Below are 23,429 nucleotides of genomic sequence, written 5' to 3'. Positions count from 1 at the left end.
TTAATGAGATTAAATAACTTGTGTAGAGAAACTTCTGATTAAGGTAATCTGAGAAGACATAGAAGTCCTTCCCTTTTCCACTCTAAACAATGCAAATGCTGGAGAAACCACTGAAAAGATAAAAATGTAAAACACAGTTAAGCCCCCAAAAGAAAGAAAGAAATCATCAGGTGCCAGAAAGGGAGGAGGAAACCCAAAGTGGGTGGAAGGCTGGGCGCAGTGGCTCATGCCTGTAATCCCAGCACTTTGGGAGGCCAAGGCAGGTGGACGGCTTAAGCCTAGGAGTTTGAGATCAGCCTGGGTAACATGGTGAAACCCCATCTACACCAAAAATATAAAAAATTAGCTGGGCGTGGTGGCACATGCCTTAAGTATCAGCTACTCGGGGGGCCTGAGGTGGGAGGATAGCTTGAGCCGGGGAGGTCAAGGCTACAGGGAGCTGTGATGGTGTGCCACTGCACTCTAGCCTGGGTGACAGAGTGAGACCCTGTCTCAAAAAAAAAAAAAAAAAAAAAGTGGGTGGGTGGGAGATGAAGCTGGGCAGAGACCAGAATTCATGCCAGCCGCAGCGCTGGAGTATATCAGCAACCCAGAGGCAGAACTCTAGGCCACAGGCCCAAGACACAGCTGGAATCCAGGGGAGTGCCACCCTATCCACAAACCAGAAGTCTTTACCCACCTTGGCCTGGGCAAGCCACCTGCCCCAGGCCAAAGGCATGAACAGAGTCCCTTGAAAGAGGAAAAATCCTCAGCTGGGTGCGGTGGCTCACACCTGTAATCCCAGCACTTTGGGAGGCCAAGGCGGACAGATAGCTTGAGCCCAGGAGTTCGAAATCAGCCTGGCCAACTTAGTGAAACCCCGTCTCTCTACTAAAAACACAAAAATTAGCCAGGTGTGGTGGTGCATGCCTGTAATCCCAGCTACTCGAGAGGCTGAGGCATGAGAATCACTAGAACCTGGGAGGTGGAGATTGCAGTGAGCCAAGATCATGCCACTGCACTCCAACCTGGGCAACAGAGTGAGACCATGTCTCAAATAAAAATAAAAAATAAATTAAAAAATAAAAGACAAATCCTCAAGCCTACACTTCGCTATGGCTCAAGCAGATACAAGGCCCAAGTTCACAATATTCTCATAAAAGGGAACCCTAAGCCAAGAAACTGAATTTAAACTGGTTCAGAACTGGTAAATTCTACTGGAACCAGGCAGAGTCTATCATAACACACACACACACACACACACACACACACCCCCCCCCCACATAGGAAACATACAGGACTACCATGAAGATCAGTCCCTAGAAGGGGGCTCACAATGAATCACAACAAAACAAAATCCTAAAGCCAATAAAAATAGCGCATACAGCCATCAAACAAAGATTTCCATACTTGAGATCTGAAAAGGACTTTAAAGAATATTCAGAGATATTAATGAAAATAATAACTAAAACAAAGACAAAAACATATACATTCCAGATATGAAAAATATTTATTAAAAATTTTTAAAAACTCAATACTCAATAGACAGGTTAAAATGTAGACCAGACATACAGAGAGAGTTAATGAATTGAAGAAAAAAATCTGAGGAAGTCACCAGAATGTAGTAGACAGATAAAGAGGGAGAAAACATACTGAGGCCGAGCATGGTGGCTCACGCCTGTAATCTCAACACTTTGGGAGGCCGAGGCAGGAGGATCACTTGAGCCCAGGAGTTCAAGACCAACCTGGACAATATAATGAGATCCCATCTTTACTAAAAAATTTTTAAAACAGAAAGAATACACAACAAAGCAGAGACATAGGGAATGGACTGAGAAACTCCAATATTCATGGAATAAAGATTTGGAATGTATGAAGGGGGTCAGATTTGGTACTATTCTCTGAGTCCCAAGCTGGATAAATTAAATCTATTCACAAAAAGACTCATATAAGAATGTTCATAGCAGTTACTTGTTTGTAACAGCCAAAAACTGGAAACAGCCTGTTGGCCTGAATGATTAATGTGTGACTGTTGGTTCATTCATTGTCTGTCCATGAGAACAGGAACCTTAACTGGCTTTGTTACCGCCATATCCCCAGTGACTAGCACGGAGCTGATGATACTCAGTAAATATTTACTGAATGAATGAAATTCAGCTCAAGGTATTATATGTTAACATTTGTATGATTAATGTCTCTAATTCAATCACCAGATTACAACATTCTGTTTATTCAAATGAAAAAGTTTTTCCCCTTATCAAGCCTTGATGTTATAAAAAGGTAGTATGGTTCAGTACTGGGTTGGGAGTCAGAAAAAAATCAAACTTTGCTAACAGTTTGCTCTGGAATCCAAGCTTTTCAATCCCTCACTAAATCTCATCAGTGAAACAATCTGTCATTCTTAAGTTTTTTATATAAATTAATTGAACATAAAACTTTTTTTTTTTTTAAGACAGAGTCTCACTCTGTTGCCCAGACTAGACTGCAGTAGCACAATCACGGCTCACTGCAGCCTCAACCTCCTGGGCTCCCACTTCAGCCTCCTGAGTAGCTGGGGGTACAGGTGCACGCCACCACACTCAGCACATTTTTTGATTTCTTGTAGAGATGCGGGTCTCACTATATTGCCCAGGCTGGTCTCAAACTCCTAGGCTCAGGTGATCCTCCTGCCTCACCTTCCCAAAGTGCTCAGGTTATAGGTGTGAGCCATATGCCTGGCTAAATATCAATGGCTACCTAATGATAGTAGGATTATGAACAACTTTTATTTTTCAAATTTTATACGAATATGTACACACTTGTAATTAGAAAAATACACTCTTTTTAAACTGGTGCTCTTTAGAGATAGGCAATCCCACTTGACAAAACACATAATCATATTCTTGGAATAAATCACACTTTAATGAGTTAAATGATTATGTATAAAGTGTTTGGAATGTAGTATATGGTAGACAACACAAGACCTAACATCAAATAGCCTAGGTTTAAATCCAGCCTGTTACTCACTAGCTGTAGCAACTTAGGCAATTTGCCAAACTTCTCTAAGCCTCAGTTTCCTCATCTGCGAAACAGGAAGGACAGTGTCCTCATCTGTGAAATAGGCATACCTATTACGTAGGATTACTGTGAGGCTTAAGTAAAATGATCAATAAAATTCACCTAGTATATTGGCTAGAACATTAGGATTCTATAAATGTTAGCTATTACTACAAAACCACAGAACTTCTATTAAAGGAAATCAAAAAATCAGAGTTAAAATTTTGGAGTCAAGTTCAGCTCCCACCCAATTCAAGAATCCTTTCCATGATAATCCCGACAGATCACGACCTAGTCTCTGACTGAATACTTCCGGTAACTAAGTTCATCACCTTCAGAGGCAGTTTTTGTTGAAAGTCGTTGCGTTCTATAAAAGCTGCCTACTTACAAATTGCCCTCTTTGACAGCCTCTGCAATGACAAGTGTTTACTCCCTCCTTAAAGCCTGTTAAATAGGTGAAAAGAGCTCTGAGACTCCCCCTATAGTCTTCCTGTGACCTGGCTTATAGACTCTCCTGGCCAAGGCCTTCTGCACAGTCCCAAGTTTGTTAATGTATCTCTTCAAATGTGGCATTCAGGTCTATACGCAATACTTGAGGCCAGGCATGATGGTTCAGGCCTGTAATCCCAGCACTTTGGGAGGCTGAGGTAGGCGGACTGCTTGAGCCCAGGAGTTCAAGACTACCCAGGGCAACATGGTGAAATCCCATCTCTACTTAAAAAAAAAAAATTTACAAAAAACTAGCCAGGCATGGTGGCACGCACCTATAGCCTCAGCTACTGAGGAGGCTGAGGTGGGAGAATCACCTGAGCCTGGGAAGTCAAGGCTGCAGTGAGCTGTGATCATGCCACTGCTGTCCAGTCTAGGTGACAGAAGTGAGACCCTGTCTCAAATAAACAAACAAACAAACTTGAGACACGGTCTAACTGATGCAGGCTACAGTGATACTATTACTTCCCAGCAGCTGGACCCTATATTAATGCTGTATGAAATGATGTATTTTTTAGTAACAGAATCTCATTGTTGGGTCATATAAAGCTTGTAGTAAATTAAAATTCACTGATGCCAAATCAAGTTCTCCATTTTATATATTTGTAATTTATATTTTGTACTTAAATCAAAAATCCTTCTTTTAAATTTCATCTTGTCTGTTTCAGCCAAATGTTTCATCTATTGAGGCCAATCTGCATCTTGATTATGCTTCCCTCTCAAACATAATTTTATATACAAAACTGAATATTTGTTTTCAGAGAAAATAACATCTCCTAACATACGCTTTTATTAATTCATTTTTATTTGGAGAGGTTTTGTGAACTGCATGTTTTTTTTTCTTTCCCAGCCAAGGGATTCATTCAGCAAACTTTTACACAACACATTATATAAGTCAGACACTGATAGACCCCAGGTAAAAAGAGTCGAAAGACACAATCTGCCTTCGAAAAATTCATGATTTAGCCAAGGAAAAATACACGTAATGAACAGGTTGCAAAGAGTGAGATAACACCAACAAGTGAAGCACATACAAGTACACGAATGGCTTGGACTTGAGGAAAGAGTGGGGATATTGTTTTTATTTTTATTTTTTTTGAGACAGGGCCTCACTTTGTCACCCAGGCTAGAGTGCCGTGGCATGATCTCAGCTCACTGCACCCTTGACCTCTTGGGTTCAAGTGATCTTCCCACCTCAACCCCCCAAGTAGCTAGGACCAACCACAGGCGCATGACAGCACCCCAACTAATATTTTGTATTTTTGGTAGAAACGGGGTTTTGCCAGGTTGCCCGGGCTGGTCTCAAACTCCTGAGCTCCAACACCCGCTAATATTTTATATTTTTGGTAGAAATGGGGTTTCGCCAGGTTGCCCAGGCTGGTCTTGAACTCCTGAGCTCAAGTGATCTGCCCACATCAACCTCCCAAAGTGCTAGGATTACAGGCATGAACACCACACCTGGCCGAGTTGGGGTATTATTAAGAGAAAACATGGCTGGGTGCGGTGGCTCACACCTGTAATCCCAGCACTTTGGGAGGCCAAGGCAGGTGGATCACCTGAGGTCAGGAGTTCAAGACCAGCTGACCAATATGGTGAAACCCCATCTCTACTAAGATTACAAAAATTAGCCAGGTGTGGTGGCGTGCGCCTGCAGTCCCAGCTACTCAGGAGACTGAGGCAGGAGAATCACTTGAACCCGGGAGGCAGAGCTTGCAGTGAGCCAAGATCGCACCACTGCGCTCCAGCCTAGGCTACAGAGCAAGACTCTGTCTCAAAAAAAAAAAAAGAGAGAGAGAGAAAACACTTGCTGAGAGAGATGGTGTCTGAGACTGGCATTCAAACAGGAGCAAGAGTTGTCCAGGTGCAGGAGCCAGACAGGAAGAGGGCATTGCAAGTGGAGGGAATAGCTTGTGCACAAATGAGAAGGGCAGGAAGCACCACAGGATAGGTGAAACATTTAAACAAATGTAAAATGTAGGCAGGCGCAGTGGCTCACGCCTGTAATCCCAGTACTTTGGGAGGCCAAGGTGGGAGGATCACCTGAGATCAGGAGTTTGAGACCAGCCTAGTCAACATGGTGAAACCCCACCTTTAACAAAAATTCAAAAATTATCCAGGCATTGTGGCGTGTGCTTGTATTCCCAGTTACCCAGGAGGCTGAGACATGAGAATCACTTGAACCCAGGAGGCGGAGGTTGCAGTGAGCTGAGATCATACCACTACACTCCAGCCTGGGGGACAGAGTAAGACTCCATCACAAAAACAAAAACAAACAAAAAAACCAACATAAGATGTATTATACATGTAAAATATACACCAAAGTTTTGAATACTTACTACAAAAAGAGAATGTAAACTTTTTATAATTTCCATACTGATTTTTTTTTTTTTTGAGATGGAATTTTGCTCTTGTCACTCCGGCTGGAGTGAAATGGCGCAATCTCAGCTCACTGCAACTTCTGCCTCCCGAGTTCAAGCAATTCTCCTGCCTCAGCCTCCCAGGTAGCTAGGACTACAGGTGCCCGCCACCACACCTGGCTAATTTTTGTATTTTTAGTAGACGCACGGTTTCACCATGTTGGCCAGGCTGGTCTCGAACTCCTGATCTCAGGTGATCCACCCACCTCGGCCTCCCAAAGTGCTGAGATTACAGGCGTAAGCCACCACGCCTGGCCTCATACTGATTTTTATGGTGACTTCTTTATTGTGGTAAAATATATATAACATAACATTTACCATTTTAGCCTTTTTTTTGAGACAAGGTCTGGCTCTATCACAGAGGCTGGAGTGCAGTGGCGTGATCTTGGCTCACTGCAACCTCCACCTCCTGAGCTCAAGCCATCCTCCTATCTTAGCCTCCCAAGTAGCTGGGACTACAGGTAGTCCCCACGATGCCTGGGTAATTTCTTTTTTGTATTATTTTTGTAGAGATGGGGTTTCGCAATGTTGCCCAGGCTGGTCTCAAACTTGTGAGCTCAAGCGATCCTCTAGACTCGGCCTCCCAAAGTGCTGGGATTACAGGCCTGAGCCACCACACCTGGCCCATTTTAGCCATTTTTAAGTGTACAATTCAATGACAATAAGTACATTCACACTGCTGTGCAACCATCACCATCCCCCATTTCCAGAACAACTTCATCCTTGCAAATAGAAACTGTAATTCAACAAGAATTCCCATTCTCTTCTAACCCCTGATAAGCCCTATTATACCGTCTATCACTATGAATTCCATATTGATTTTTTAATATTTACGTTGAAATAATGTTTGGAATATACTGGGTTAAATATAGTCATGTGCTGTATAACAATGTTTCAGTCAACAACAGACCACACATACAATAGTTCTACAAAATTATAAGATTACAATGGTGCAGAAAAATTCCTATTGCCTAGTGACATCATAGCAATCCTAACCGTCCTAACGTTGCTGCACAATGCGTTACTCACAAATGTGTGTAATTATGCTGGAGTTAACGAACCTACAGCACAGCCAGTCGTATAAAAGTACAGCACATGCAATTATGTATAGTACATACTTGATAATGACAATAAACGACTATGTTACTGGCTTATGTATTTACCATATTTTTTATTTTATGGTGTACTCTTTCTACTTATAAAAAAAATTAACTGTAAAGCAACCTCAGGCAGGTCCTTCAGAAGTTATTCCAGAAGGCATTGTTATCACAGATGACAGCTCCATGCCTGTTATTGCCCCTGAAGACTTTCCAGTGGGACAAGATGTGGAGGTAGAAGACAGTGATATTGATGATCCTGACTCTTTGTATGTCTAAGCTAACATGAATGTGTGTGTTTGTGTCTTAGTTTTTAACAAAAAAGTTTAAAAAGGTAAAAAAAAAATTTTTTTAAGTTGAAAAGAGCTTATAAAGAGATAAACATTTTTATACAGCTGTACAACATATTTGTCTTAAGCTGAGTGTTATTACAAGTCAAAAAGTTAAAACAATTAAAAAGTTTATAAAGTAAAAAAGTTACAGTAAACTAAGGTTAATTATTGCAAAAAAAATTTTAAATAATTTGAGTGTAGCCTAAATACACACGTGTTTATAAGATCTAAAGTAGTGTACAGTCATGTCCTAGGCCTTCACATTCACCCACCACTCACTCACAGGTTCACCCAGAGCAACTTCCAGTCCTGCAAGCTCCATGCATGGTAGATACCCTACGTAAGTGTAACACTGTTTATCTTCTCTGGAGATGGAGTCTCGCTCTGTTGCCTAGGCTGGTGTGCAGTGGCGTGATCTCAGCTCACTGCAAACTCTGCCTCCCGAGTTCAAGCGATTCTCCTGCCTCAGCCTCCTGAGTAGCCAGGGCTACAAGCGCGTGCCACCACACAAGGCTATTTTTTAAATTTTTAGTAGAGACGGGGTTTCACCATGTTGGCCAGGCTGGTCTCGAACTCCTGACCTCAGGTGATCTGCTCGCCTCGGCCTCCCAAAGTACTGGGATTATAGGCGTGAGCCACCATGCCCGGCCCACTGTTTATCTTTTATACCACATTTTTACTGTACTTTTATGCATAGGTATGTTTAGATACACAAATACCACTGTGTTACAACTGCCTACAGGACTCAGTACAATAATATGCCGTATAGGTCTATAGCCTAGGAGCAATAAGCTGTACCATACAGCCTAGGTGTGTAGTCAGCTATGCCATCTAGGTTTGTGTAAGTGTGCTCTATCGTGTTCATAAAATGACACATTTCGCAGAACAGATCCTCATTAAGTGATGCCATTACTACAGTTCACCTTGTTTCTTTTTATATCTTTAATGTGGCTACTAGAAAATTTTAAATTGGGGCTCACATTCTACTTCTAATGGACACTACTGTGCTAAAATATAATGTGCAAGTAAGGAAATAGAGATGATGCTGGAATGAGTAGATACAGGACCAGTCATGAGGGGGCCATGCATTATCCTACAGGACACCGGAGAGCAAATAATAGACTTATAAGGAGAGTGACAGGATGAGACCACCATGGTACTAATGTGGGTGCTAGCCTGGAGGAGGGCAAGGCTGTAGGCAGAGAGACCTGTTAGCATAAAGCAGCATAAAGCTGAGCTGAGAGGCAAAGAATACTCGAATTATGGCACAGGAAAGTAGAATGAAAAAGAACCACAACTCCTAAACAGAATGACTGCATCACAACCACCTGGAAAAACAACAAAGTCATCAACCAATTTTTAGAAATTATATGATAATTCAGAAAGTCTGATAAGTACAAAATCAATAGCTTTCCAAACCTATTATAAAAATGTGAAAAAATAAATCTCATTCATAAGAGCAATATATCTGTACACTATTTTAAAACTACATAAAAAAACACAAAATCACATACACAAGTCTAGGAAAGAATTCAACAAGAAATGTGTCAGATCAATACAAAGAGAAACAGAAAACTTTAGTGAAGATCTAGAAGAAGACCAGAAGAGTGGAGATCTATGATAGCAGCTGTCAAACAGGATCAATCATGTGCCAGGCACTTTACATGTACATATATACTCACGTTAAAGTGTTCATTTAATCCTTTCAATAAGCCTATGTGGGAGGTACTATAATTATCCTATTTTTGATAAGAAAAAATGATTGTTTTATAGAAATACTCAAAATAATATGTAAATTCAATACAAACTTCATTTTAAAAAACTTTTTAAAGAATGAATTGACTGTGTGCAGCAACATGGATCAGCTGGAGGCCACGACCTGAGTGAATTAATGCAGGAACAGAAAACCAAATACTGTGTGTTCTCACTTGTAAGTGCAGCTAAACATCCAGTACACATGGACATAAAGACAGGAACAACAGACACTGGGGACTACTAGAGGGGAGGGGAAGACAGAGAAGGGGGCTGCAGGCTGAAAAACTACCTATACCCAGTACCTGAGTGAAGGACTCATCCATACCCCAAACTCCAGCATAACATAATATACCCATGTAACAAACCTGCACATGGACCCCCTGAATTTAAAATAAAAGTTGAAATTATTAAAAAAAAAAAAAAAAGAATGAATCGACCATCAAGAAAGTGAAAACACAACACACAGAATGGGAAAAAATATTTACAAATCCGGGAAGGGTGTGTATCTAGAATATACAAAAATCTCTTACCACCAAATAATAAAAAGACAAATCAATTTAAAAACTGGCTAAGAATCTGAATAGGTATTTCTGTTCTTTATTTTTTAATATATTTTTTAGAGACGAGATCTGTCTCTGTTGCCCAGGCTGCAGTGCAGTGGTGCAATCATAGCTCACGACAGCCTCAAACTCCTGGGCTCAAGTGATCCTTCTGCCTCAGCCTCTTGACTACAAGTGTGCTAACTGAACAGACAAGTCCAGCTAACTGAATAGACATTTCCTGATAGAAGGTATACAAATGGCCAATAAGCACTTGAAAAGATGTTCAATATCATGAGCTGTTAGGGAAATGCAAATCCAAACCACAATCAGATACCACTTTACACCGAGTAGGATGGTTCTATTCAAAAAAACAAATAAGGCCAAGTATGGTGGTGCACACCTGTATTTACAGCACTTTGATCCAAGGTGGGAGGATCACTTGAGGCCAGGAATTTGAGACCAGACTGGGCAACATAGTGAGACCCTGCCTCAAAAAAAAAATTAATTAGCCAGGAGTGGTAGTGTGCCTATAGACTTAGCTACTTGGGAGGCTGAGGCAGGAGGATTGCTTGAGCTGAGGAGTTTGAGGCTGCAGTAACCTTTGATCACTCCACTGCACTCCAGCCTGGTCAACAGAGTAAGACCCTGTCTCTTGGAAAAAAAAAAAAGTGCTGGCAATAATGTGAAGAAATTAGAAATCTCATGCATTATTGGTGGGAATGTCAAATGGTGCAGCTGCTCTGGAACACAGTCTGGCAGTTATATAACCTAGCAATGCCACTGGCAGGTATATACCCAAGGGAAATGAAAACACATGCCCGTACTAAAGTTCATAGCTATTCATAATAGCCCAAAAGTGGAAACAACCGAAATGTCAATTAGTTGATGAACAGATAAATAAAATGTAGCTCCGTATGAGTTGAATTGTATTCCCCAAAAAGATATGTTGAAGGTCTAACCCCCAGTACCTGTGAATGTGACCTTATTTGAAAATAGGGTCTTCGCAGATGTAATCAAGTTAACATGAGGTCATACTCAAGTAGGGTGGGCCCTTAATCAACTATGACTTCTGTCCTTACAGGAGGAGGAGAAGAAACAGGCTTACACTAAGGGAATCCAATGTGCAGACAGACACACAGGGAAGGTGACCATTTGAAGACAGAGGCAGAGACTGGAGTTGTGCAACTGCAAACCAAGAAATGCCAAGGACTGCCGACAACCACCAGAAACTAGACGAGGCAAGGTAGGATTCTCCCCTAGAGCCTTCAGGAAGAGCACAACCCTGCTGAGACCTTAATTTTGAACTTCTAGCTTCCTTAACTGTGAGAGAATAAACCTCTGTTGTTTTAAGTCAGCAGTTTGTGTTACTTTGACCACAGCCCTACAAAACAAATATAACATAGGATGAAATTTCATTCAGTAATAAAAAGAAGGAGGGACTGAAACATGCTATAGCATGGAAGAATCTTCAGTACATTATCCTAAGTTAAAGCAGCCAGTCACAAAAGACCACACATTGTATGATTCCATTTACACAAAACACCCAGATCTAGAAAGACAGAAATATTAGTGGTTGCCTAGGGCTGGAGTCAGGGATAGGGAGTGACTGCTAATTGGTATGGGTTTCTTTTTGGGGTGATAAAAATGTTCTAAAATTAGACTATGGTGATGTTTGCACAACTCTATGAATATACTAAAATCATTAAATTGTACACTTTGAAGAATTGTATGGTATGTGAATTACATCTCAATAAAGCCATAAAGCTGTGCGTGGTGGTTCACACCTGTAATCCCAGCATTTTGGAAGGCCAAAGCGGGTGGGTCACTTGAACCCAGGAGTTCCAGACCAGCCTGCGCAACATGGTGAAACTTCATCTCTATAAATAATACAAAAATTAGCCAGTGTGGTGGTACACACCTGTAGTCCCAGCTACTTGGGGGGCTGAGGCAGGAGGATTACTTGAGCCCAGGAGGTCAAGGCTGCTACTGCACTCCAGCTGAGTGACAGAGTGAGACCTCATCTCTCTTTTTTTTTTTTGAGACGGAGTCTCACTCTGTTACCCAGGCTGGAGTGCAGTGGTGCAATTTCAGTTCACTGCAACCTCCGCCTCCTGGGTTCAAGTGATTTTCCTGCCTCAGCCTCCTGAGTAGCTGGGATTATAGGCACACACCACCATGCCCGGCTAATTTTTGTATTTTTAGTAGAGATGGGGTTTCACCATGTTGGCCAGGCTGGTCTCGAACTCTTGACCTGGTGATCCGCCCGCCTCAGCCACCCAAAGTGCTGGGATTACAGGCGTGAGCCACCGCGCCCAGCTCCCATCTCTTAAAAGAAAAAAAAATTGACAAGTTGACTGTAAAATTAATCTGGAAAATAATAATAACCAAAAATATTGTTTTTTAAATGAGAGTACATGAGCTGATATAGTATATGACTTCCAATAAAATAATAATCATGATGGAGTATTTACCCTATTAGATGTCAACATATAACATATAATTTAATATACGATGTTGTGGTATTGGTCCAGCAAAATAGAAAAGTATGCCATAGAACAGAAAACAGTCTAGAAACAGATCCTGTATGATCAATGAGTACATGAGGCCAGGCAAGATGGCTCATGTCTGTAATTCCAGAACTTTGGGAGGCTGAGTGGGGAGAATCTCCTGAAGCCAGGAGTTTGAGACCAGCCTAAGCAACATAGCAAGACTCATCTCTATCTCTACAAATAAAAATTAAAAAGAAAAAAAAGAAATTAGCACATGGTAAGTGTGGCATTTTGGATTAATGGTTCAAGAATGCACTGACTAGGCCAGGCGCGGTGGCTCACGCCTGTAATCCCAGCACTTTGGGAGGCCGAGGCGGGTGGATCACAAGGTCAGGAGATCGAGACCATCCTAGCGAACACGGTGAAACCCCATCTCTACTAAAAATACAAAAAATTAGCCAGGCGAGGTGGCGGGCACCTGTAGTCCCAGCTACTCGGGAGGCTGAGGCAGGAGAATGGCGTGAACCCGGGAGGCAGAGGTTGCAGTGAGCTGAGATCGCGCCACTGCACTCCAGCCTGGGCGACAGAGCGAGACTCCGACTCAAAAAAAAAAAAAGAATGGACTGACTATTCGAGGTGACAGTGTTTGGAAAACAACAATTACACACACACAATTCCAGAGGAATTAAAGAAAAAAAACTATTCCCACAAGAAGAACTTCTAGGAGAAAACAGAACTTTAGGAGAAAACCCTCCTCTCTCTAAAAGCAGAGAAGGATTTTTCAACTTCAGCACAATTGACATTTTTGGCTGGTGAAATTCTTTCATGTGGAAAGCTTTCTCGTGCGCTGTAAGATGTTCACCAGGTGCTGTAGGATGTTTAGCAGCACCCCTCGCTTTTACTCACTAGATAACCAATAGCAGCACCATCCTAGAGGAACAAACAAAAAACGTTTATAGACATTGCCAAATAACCCCAAGAGCAAAAATCTGCGATTTAAGACCCACTCGGATTGGGAATGATAGCCACAAAATACAAATACACACAGAACAGACTGATAAATTAAAACCTAAAATTTTAAACTTTGTTTCAACAAAGATGCCATATAGTTAAAAGACAAGCAACAACTTAAAAAAGCAATAAGCAGGGAGTAAATATTATAAACACATATAAGTAACAAAAGATAAAAATCCAGAACATATAAAATACTATTATAAATCAATAAGGAAAAGACAATCTAATAGAAAGAGATGTTTCTCAAAAGAGGAAATACAAATGGCTGACAATCATGAAGATGTTCAATCTCAATAGTAATCAGGGGAATGCAAATTAAAACAGCAATGAGAAATCACTTTTCCATCCATCAGATTGGCAAAAACAAAAAAGACTGATACCATTAAATGATCAAAAGAGCATGAGGGGGGCCAGACACGGTGGCTCACGCCTGTAATCGCATCACTTTGGGAGGCCGAGGCAGGCGGATCACTCTAGGTCAGGAGTTCGAGACCAGCCTGGCCAATATGGTGAAACCCCGTCTCTACTAAAAATACAAAAATTAGCCAGGCGTGGTAGCGGGTGCTTGTAATCCCAGCTACTCGGGAGGCTAAGGCAGGAGAATCGCCTGAACCTGGGAGGCAGAGGCTGCAGTTAGCCGAGATCACGCCACTGCACTCCAACCTGGGCAACAGAGCAAGACTCTGTCTCAAAAAAAGAAAAAAAAAAAAAAAGAGCATGGAGGAAACTATTATCCACCGTGGGTGGCAGTTTGGCATTCCTAAATCCCCATACTCTCCCACCCAGCAATTCCACCTGCAGGTACCCACCCTTGAGTAATGCTCTCACATGGGCACACAGAGGTGTGTGGGAAGGATGTTCTCCGCCACACTGTGTCTAACAATGAAAAACTGGAAACAATCTATGGAATCTTACATAACCTTGGAATTTACACAGCAAGTAGAAAGAACAGGTAGATCTCTGCGTACTGACAAAGAAAAAATTCCAAGACCCGTTTTTAAGCATAAAACGTCAAGTTGTGTAATGCATAAAACACACATATTTGTAAAAGTTTAAAGCGAAATCTTACAAACATACATCTTATACGTACACACACTTGTCAAATAAATGCAAAGAAAAATACACACAAACTGACAACAGTTCTTATTTTGTGGGAAAGGGACTGGTAAAGAAGGTGGAGATGGAAAAAAAAAATCAAAGAGGATCTGTCTTCCACACTCCCCACCCTCACCACCAAGAACATCAAGCTAAGAAAGATGTCTTGTTTAAAATTTTTACATAATTTTGTTACAAGGCTTTATGCACGGACTATAACTAGAATATTTTAAAAATACATTTTTAAAACAAGCTCAACTTGACCAAATTTAATCCATCTTCCCCCTGCGCCCCGACCCGCACTTCCTAATTCCTATGATTAACAAAACCTTTCAATTCCTTCTATCCTTGGAACAGAACTAAGAAAATAAATAAAGTATAATTTCAATTTTGTGTTTTTGAGGAGAGGGTATATAAAGGAGTTTGAATGTTGGAATCATATCAAAAGCTTATCGAGGGATGGGTTTGTTTGTATTTTAAGGAGCAGATGTCAATTTTGTAATAAATAATGACCAAGGTTCTTAGTTTTGATCCATCCAGGGATGTGAAAAGCGAAAGGGGTGGCTCCCGGCAAGGCCCAGAGCAGGGTGTGGTCTGGGAGGACAGGGATGGTAGCGGGGGTGGCGGCTCACACGAATCCAGGGGCGAAAACAGCAGCTGTGGCCGCGTCGAACCCGCAGCGCCCGAGGAGCTACCAGGTGCCGCGGGCGGGGCCTCCCTTTTAGCTGACTGGGACACGCAGCCTCGAAGGTCTGGTAGGGTCTCCCAGGGAGAGGGTAAGGGGGTCGGAAGGAGAGGCCCAAGGACGGCGTGGGAGGACGCGGGCAGGGGTGAGGCCCTCCTTGCGCACCTGGGTGCTGAACCGCCCCGCCGTGTGCAACGGGGGCGAGGGGGTCACGCCGAGGGGCGGGGAGAGGGGCAGGGCCAACTCGCTCCGGGACAGCGGGGTCCCCGCAATGTCACCCCCGTACACGGTAATATCCCCCCGCTCCACGACCCCTCTTGATCTGCACTGAAGCACCCCCTGCCCCGCGCACAATCCTGGTGCAAGGCCTCGCCGGCTTCTGAGCCTCACTTACCTGCTGTCTCGGACTGGGCCGCACACCTGCAGCGGACTCACGTTACAGACCTGGAACCTGTGCGGCCGCCTGCGCGCACCCACCCGGATTCACTACAGCCGTAACCACTTCCGTTCCTGCGGCAGGCCTGGAGGACGTAATCCCAGCTGGGGTGTGGGAACGGGCAACGCCATCTTGTACGGAAGCTACTGGGGCAGGTGATGCCTACCCAGTCTCTCTCCTCTGTTGAACAAAGGATCTGTTAAAATTGGAAGGGCTTAACGTCTTCTTCGGAAAAGTGACGCATTTGTTACTGGGATGGTATGTTTGTGTTTTGGTTTTGGCTTTGAAGGGAGAAACCTCCAGAACTCTCACAAATGTAATATGGGACATCGAATTTTCATTCTTTAGTATCCTGCGTACTGTTTTTCTGTTAAACGATAACAGTAAATAGAAGGAAAGACACTGTATTTAAATAATGTAGTCTTCATTAGCAGTACACATTATCCTATAGCCACTATAATAATTTTATGTACCCTCCTTTTTTTTTTTTTTTTTTGGTAGAGACTGTCTCCCTACGTTGCCTAGGCTGGTCTCGAACTCTTGGGCTCAAGCGAACCTCACAACTCGGCCTCCCAAAGTGCTGGGATTACAGGCGTGAATGCCCAACCTATGCCATCTTTTATAGCGATAACCACAGTACTTTCTGTTTATATATTAAATCGTTCATCCAATCAGTCTTTATTAGCAATTATATGTGAAGCAGTTAATGTGTGCTACATGCATGCTTTTCCTTTCTCATGGAATGTGTAAAACAGAAGGAGAAATGAGATGTGCATAAATAACCAATATAAGGTATAATAATAGCTACCATTTGTTGACTTTGTGCTCACCTGTTGCTAGGAACTTTGCAAAGCATTTTACTTATTTTTTCTCTTTTAATCCCCATAACAATCCTGTGAGGCAGTACTATTATTAGTGCCATTTTACATAAAATAGAAAAAGGTTAAATAACTTCCTCAAGGTAATTCAGCAAGTAAGCACCAGAGTTAGGAATCAAACCTCATATGTCTGATTGCAGAGCATGTGGCCCCATCCTTTATACTATATTGCCTTCAATACAGGGGCAAATGTTTTAAATTCCATTGAATGAGTACCCATGGGGGAAATTTCCAGCTATTATAGAGGATTAACTCCCTGAATTTTTATCTGCTCCATCTTGAAACACTTAAAAGACAAAAGATAAAGAGGAAATGCAAATTAAAACCACAATGAGATATAGCTAAATGAAAAAGAGAAAATATCAAGTATTGGCAAGATTGTGGAGCAACCACAACTCTCATATGCTCCTGAAGGGAACATAAATTGATGCAATCACTTTGTTTAACTGTTTGGCGGTATCAACTGAAGCTGAATATGTGAAGACTTTGTTCCAACAATTTCACCCCTAGCTGGGGCACAGTGGCTCAATGTGTAATCCCAGCACTTTAGGGATTTTCACTGTGTTGCCCAGGCTGGTCTTGAACTCCTGGCCTCAAGCGATCCTCCCACCTCAGCCTCCCAAAGTGCTGGGCATCATGGTGCGCACCTGTAGTCCCAGCTACTCCAGAGGCTTAGGCAGGAGGACCTCTTGATCCCTGGAGTTTGAGGCTGCAGTGAGTTGTGATCACACCACTGCAGTCCAGCATAGGTGACAGAGCTAGACTCTGTCTCGAAAACAAAAACAACAAAAAACAATTTTACTCCTAGTTATATATATCCAACTGAAATGTCTGCATGTATTCACCAAAAGGACATGTACCAAAAAAAAGCTCATACCCATACTTTCAACAGCCCCAAACTGGAAACTACCCAAATATTCCTGCTATTAGAAGTCACTGTATATAGTGATTAATCTTAGGGTAGTAATAACTGGAAGGGAACATGAGGAGGTTCACGAAGTGCTGATAATGTTCTATTTCTTAATCTGAGTGCGGCTTTACATGTGTGTTCAGGTTATATTTGTGAGCACTTTTCTGGATTCATATATACTTCGATAAAAGGGTTTTTTAAAAATGATAGTAAAGGAGTGAAAAGTTTGTTAACCCAAAGAAGAAAGAACAGGAAAGGACATAATACCAAACTAAAAAAAAAGATACAATTTTAAAAGATAGAAATTAGATTAGAATGGCAGATACATTGTATGCTTGTATTAAAATATCTCATGTACCCCATAAATATGTACATCTACTGTGCGCCCACAAAAATTAAAAATTAAAAACAAAAAGAATAGCAAAATATTGACATTTGGAGGATTTCATAAAGAGCTGACTGGATTCACAAGCAATCACTCTACATTAAGGCCCAGTCAACATGACTCATCTGTGCATACAGAATTTCTAATCAGCTTTTAAAATACAGTTTCTCACTTTTAAATATGAGAAGACATCCAAGAATCACCAGTCATTATGGGAATGTCTGACATAATTAATTAACCTTTTCTAAGGAGCATGTATAGAACTATGTATAGAACCCTCCATTCCTGAGGAAGACAAAGGAAAGAACTATGTCCTCAATGATGTGAAAACACAAATTGTTCTCACATTTACAGGGAAGATTTAAGAAAATTAATTTTTATTTAGGCCATTGATTAACAGGTTGCTGTTTTTTAAATCAAATAATTTTTTTAAAATGTAGGCTATTGAGCAACTTTTTACAAATTGCAAAAATTGCTGTCATACAGATCACATTCTCTGACTACATTGCAATTAAGTTAGAAATCAATAATGAGGCTGGGTGCGGTGGCTCATGCCTGTAATCTCAGCAGTTTGGGAGGCTGAGGCAGGTGGATCACCTGAGGTCAGGAGTTCAAGACCAGCCTGGCCAATACGGTGAAACCCTGTCTCTACTAAAAATACAAAAATTAGCCAGGCACAGTGGCTGATGCCTGTAATCTCAGCTACTTGGGAGACTGAGGCAGGAGAACTGCTTGAACTCGGGAGACGGAGGTTGCAGTAAGCCGAGATCATGCCACTGCATTTCAGCATGGGCAACAGAGCGAGACTCCATCAAAAAAAAAAAAGAAGAAGAAAGAGAGAGAGAGAGAGAATGAAAGACAGAGAGAGAGAAAGAAAGAAAGAGGGAGAGAGGGAAGAAGGAAGGAAGGAAAGGAAGGAAGGGAAAGAAAGGATTATTTTTAAAACTCCATGTACTTGGAAATTACGTCTGTAATCCCAGCACTTTGAGAGACTTAGGCATGTGGCTCACTTGAGCCCAGGAGTTTAAGACCGCTCTGGGCAACATGGCAAAACTCCATCTCTACCCAAAATACAAAAGTTAGCTGGGCGTGGTGGCACACACCTGTGGTCCCAGCTACTCGGGAGGCAGATGTGGGAGGATCGCTTGAGTCTCGGGAGCAGAGGTTAAACAATGGCTAAAATCCAAAACACTGCCAACACCAAATTCTGCTAAGGATGTGGAGCAACAGGAACTCTCATTCATTGCTGTTGGGAATGCAAAATGGTATAGCCACTTCTGAAGACAGTTTGGCAGTTTCCTATAAAGGTAAAGATAGTCTCAGCATGCAATCCAGCAGCCACACCCTTGGGTATTTACCAAAATTTAGGACCACACATAAACTTGCACATGAATGTTGACAGCAGGTTTATTTATAAGCTGGAAACAACCAAGATGTCTTTCAGTAGGTGAAAGAATATCCAAACTGGTACATCCTTACAATGGAATATTATTCAGAACTAAAAAGAAAGAAGTTATCAAGCTGCAAAAAATAATATGGAGAAACCTTAAATGTATATTGCTAAGTGAAAGAGGTCAGTCTGAAATGGCTACATACCGTATGGTTCCAACAATATGACATTTTGGAAAAGGCAAAGCTGTAGAGATAGTAAAAAGATCAATGGTTGCCAGGGATTCCAGGGGAGGAGGAAAGGCAGAATAGCTGGAGCAAGGGGGGATTTTTAGGCCAGTGAAACTATTCTGTGTGATACGGTAATGGTGGATACATGACAATACGCATTTGTCAAAACCTATGGAACTGTGCAACATGATGAGTGAACTCTAATGTAAACTATAAACTTTGGCTAATAAGGTATCAGTATAATTTTGTAGCAAATGTACAATACCCATGCAAGATGTCAATAATAGATGAAACTGCATGTGGTGAGGGGAGGTATGTGGGAGCTCTCTGCACATTCTGTTCAAATTTTCTGTAAACCTAAAACTGCTCTAGAAATAAAGTCAATTGATTTTTTTTTTTAAAAAAAAGGTTATTGTGTGAACTATCTAAAATACTTTATTCATTTGTTTATTCATTCCAAGGACAACCTGATGTCAAGCACTGGGCTAGGGATTCATGGGACATCATGTGCAGAAAATTCATGAGGAACTGTGGCTGGAAGTGCTAGTTGCCCACCTAGTATCCATTCTCCCTTTCCACTTAGGGGGCATTAAACAATTGCATTTACAAAATACAATTTTCTGTCTTCATTAGGAGTAGGTGTGGCCATGTGACTAAGTTCTGGCTAATTAGTTATAAGCAAAAGTTTTTGCATGGGACTTTTGGTAATGTTTCTAAAAAGGGGACAGGCTGGGCACGGTGGCTTATTCCTGTAATCCCAGCACTTTGAAAGTCCAAGGCGGGCGGATCACTTGAGGTCAGGAGTTCAAGACCACCAACATGGTGAAACCCCATCTCCACTAAAAATTCAAAAATTAGCTGGATGTGGTGGCACATACCTGTAATCCAAGCTACTCAGGAAGCTGGAGCATGAGAATCACTTGAACCTGGGAGGCAGAGGTTGCAGTGAGCTGAGATTGCACCACTGCACTCCAGCCTGAGTGACAGAGGGAGAGACTCTGTCTCAAAAAAAAGAAGAAAAAAGAAAGAAAGAAAAGAAAAAGGGGATGAAGAGGACAGAGCTGGGTGTGGTGGCCCATGCCTGCAATCCCAGCACTTTGAGAGGCCAAGACAGGAGGATCACTTGAGCCCAGGAGTTCAAGACCAGGCTGGGCAACATAGGGATACCCCGTTTCTACAAAAGAGTAAAAAATTAGCTGGGCATGGTAGTGTGTGCCTGTAGTCCTAGTTACTCGGAAGGCCAAGGTGGAAGGATTGCTTGAGCCGGGGAGGGCAAGGCTCCCAGTGAGCCATGATTGCGCCACTGTACTCTAGCCTGGTAGATAGAGATTCTGTCTCATAAATAATGAGGGGAGAGACAACTCCCACAAGGCCTCTTTTGCCTTTTGTCATTGCCCTTCCCCTTCTTCCTTGCTTATACTAAGACCTGATAGCTGAAGCTCCAACAGTTCTCTGCCATCACAGTGGCAATTTAAAGTGAAATCCAGGTGCTTAGGAAGACGGAGTGGAGAGGTAGATGTAGCCTGGATCCCTGATGCCTTCTGTAGTTTCCATACTAACCCCGAGCAACCTACCTCTGAACTTTGAACTTCTTTTTTTTTGAGATGGAGTCTCATTCTGTTGCCCAGGCTGGAGTGCAGTAGCACAATATCGGCTCACTGCAACCTCTGCCTCCCAGGTTCAAGTGGTTCTCCTGCCTCACCCTCCTGAGTAGCTAGGACTACAGGTGCATGCCACCCCACCTGGCTAATTTTTTATATTTTTAGTAGAGACAGGGTTTCACCATATTGGCCAGGCTGGTCTCAAACTCCTGACCTCGTGATCCACCTGCCTCGGCCTCCCAAAGTGCTGGGATTACAGGCGTGAGGCACCGCACTCAGCCTGTACTTCTTTTACATGGGAAAATAAACCTCTAATTTTCTTAAGCCACTGCAGTCAATGTTACTAGTGGTAGAATCCAATCCCTAACTGATATGGAAAACAAAAGATATTAATGATAAATGCATGCCACACCAGTCAACTAAAACCTATTTAATACAATGCCCAGCACTGAAGACACACAAAAAAGGTAGAAGATAATGATGGAGGTCAAAATTTAGAGGAATCGCTGCCTGATAGACTATTTCTGAAAAATCTTTCCTTCCATTGATTTTTTTTTTTTTTTTTAAGAAACAGGGTCTTGCTCTGTTGCCCAGGCTGAATGAAGTATAATGGCATGATCCTAGTTCACTGCAACCTCAAACTTCTGGGCTCAAGCAATCCTCCCCCTCAGCCTCTCAAGTAGCTGGGACTGCAGGAGTGCACCACCACACTCAACTAATTTTTTAATTTTTAGTAGAGACAAGGTCTTGCTGTGCAGCCAAGGCTAGTCTCAAACTCCTGGCCTCAAGCAGTCCTCCCACCTCAGCCTCCCAAAGTGCTAGGATTACAGGTGTGAGCCACTGTGCCCGGCCCCTGCCGATGATATTCTTTTTTTGTTTTTTGTTTTTTTTTTTGAGATGGAGTCTCGCTCTGTCACCCAGGCTGGAGTGCAGTGGCGCGATCTCGGCTCACTGCAAGCTCCGCCTCCTGGGTTCACGCCATTCTCCTGCCTCAGCCTCCCGAGTAGCTGGGATTACAGGCGCCCGCCACCACACCCGGCTATTTTTTGTATTTTTAGTAGAGACAGGGTTTCACCACGTTAGCCAGGATGGTCTCGATCTCCTGACCTCATGATCCACCTGCCTCGGCCTCCCAAAGTGCTGGGATTACAAGCGTGAGCCACCACGCCCGGCCCTTCTGATGATACTCTATCCATCCTTTCTACCCACTGATTCCTTTCGTCTATAAATTTGGGTAATATTATTAGGTACTATACAGACTATAAAATATATAGCTATTGTCTGTGCACTCAAGAAGCTCTGGAGCTACTTGGAAACACAAGAAAGAATGTTTGTTAGCAAATGAGAAGGGTTTTTGGTGGTTTAGAGAACTTCTTTGTTTCTGTAATAAGTGGTGTGTTTGGGGCAAAATGAGGTGCCGAGCTGAATTGCTTTGTAGGGTAAAAGGATAAGGAATTAGAAAGCTCAGTGAGTCAATCAAAGATTGAGAAAGGAATCAGCAAGGCTCCAAAATTATTGGAAAGAAGATATCTACAGAGGAGAGACTTTAGGGGAGAAAGAAATGTTTAAAATGTTTGGGGAGTTGAATTTAAGTTGCTACGGGGTTTGTGAATGTTATGTAACTTCATCTTCTATCTTCCACAGGTAAGGTTCAGCAAAGTCTATGTCATTCTCTAATGCTTTTGATCCAGCGGATTCTTGGGAAGAATTTGAATACATATTGGATTTTGCATCCAGGTTTGCAAGAGGAAAATACAAAGGTGACTTCTGGGCCTGCTGGAGGTGGAGGGTAGAGGATGGACAGCTGACATCTAGTCACAGAGGAAAGAACACAGAAAGAGATCTCCAGTTAAAGCTGATAGATTGAACCACACACAACCCACCTCCTTCTAAAATCCCTCTAGAACAATGGTTTAAAAAAAGTACTTTCACATAAAACTTCAAAATCAAAAAGATAAGGAAAATGATGAAAACCACTCAGATAAGAAGAGAGGATATTTATGCAGAGGCTGCTGTCGTTGGGAGTCCACCACCATACCACCATACTTTGGTGAGACTTGAAGGCAGGCAGGGAGTGGAAACACTTTATGCTGTAGTGAAAAAAGGGGAAGGCTTCGGTATGCTCTGACTGGAGATCATTGTCATGGGGAAACTGCAGGTGGGCTAACTAGAGGCTGGGCTTCTTGTGTAATGGTTTGGCTTTCTCTGGTTGGTCCTGTGTTGAAAATAGGGGCAAAATATAGGGAAGCTGACTCATTGACAAAGCCCTGCCCAGGCTGGCTGATTGCAGAGGTTGTGGGTCAGAGTTCTATTGTCATATATGGTCTGGCTACTGTCTGTTTATATAATCCGTCTCTCAGAGGACAGTAGAGGAGATCAAATTATTAACATTTTGGAAGCTGGAAAGCAGGAGGATAGTGTGAACTGAATTAGCAGACTTGCCATCTATCAAAGGGGATAGCCAAAAGCAAGCCAGATTTGCCCCAGAGAACCACCAAAGGTTCAAGAATTGGCAGCACCAGGTACCCCCAGAAGCAGGGATAAAGAGGGGGCTGAAATTGGACAGTTGGTTCAAAGTCTATTTCAGAAGCATTAGACCACTGGATTTCTTCCCTAGCTCCCAAATGACTACCTGGTGCAGAAGACTCAGGATTGATTTCCTGGAGAGG

The 23,429-nt window shown here is 42.4% G+C and overlaps 1 protein-coding gene across 5 annotated transcripts in view; it reads right to left on the bottom strand.

Moving 5' to 3' along the window:
- Positions 1–23,429, bottom strand: part of EXD2 (exonuclease 3'-5' domain containing 2) — a 91,047-nt gene that overhangs the window by 35,696 nt on the left and 31,922 nt on the right. For 2 of the 5 annotated variants that reach the window (XM_063651728.1, XM_054447416.2), the window contains exon 2: positions 15,325–15,546. The exons of 2 other annotated variants lie outside the window; for them this stretch is intronic. The gene's annotated coding sequence lies outside the window, so the exon portion shown is untranslated. Of the gene's footprint in view, positions 1–15,324; positions 15,547–23,429 lie in introns of those variants that run through there. One more of the 5 variants, XM_063651730.1, reaches the window with a different exon arrangement.

The sequence above is a fragment of the Pongo pygmaeus genome, chromosome 15 (assembly GCF_028885625.2).
Source record: "Pongo pygmaeus isolate AG05252 chromosome 15, NHGRI_mPonPyg2-v2.0_pri, whole genome shotgun sequence".
NCBI lineage: Eukaryota > Metazoa > Chordata > Mammalia > Primates > Hominidae > Pongo > Pongo pygmaeus.
This window is presented reverse-complemented; position numbering and strand designations above follow the sequence as displayed.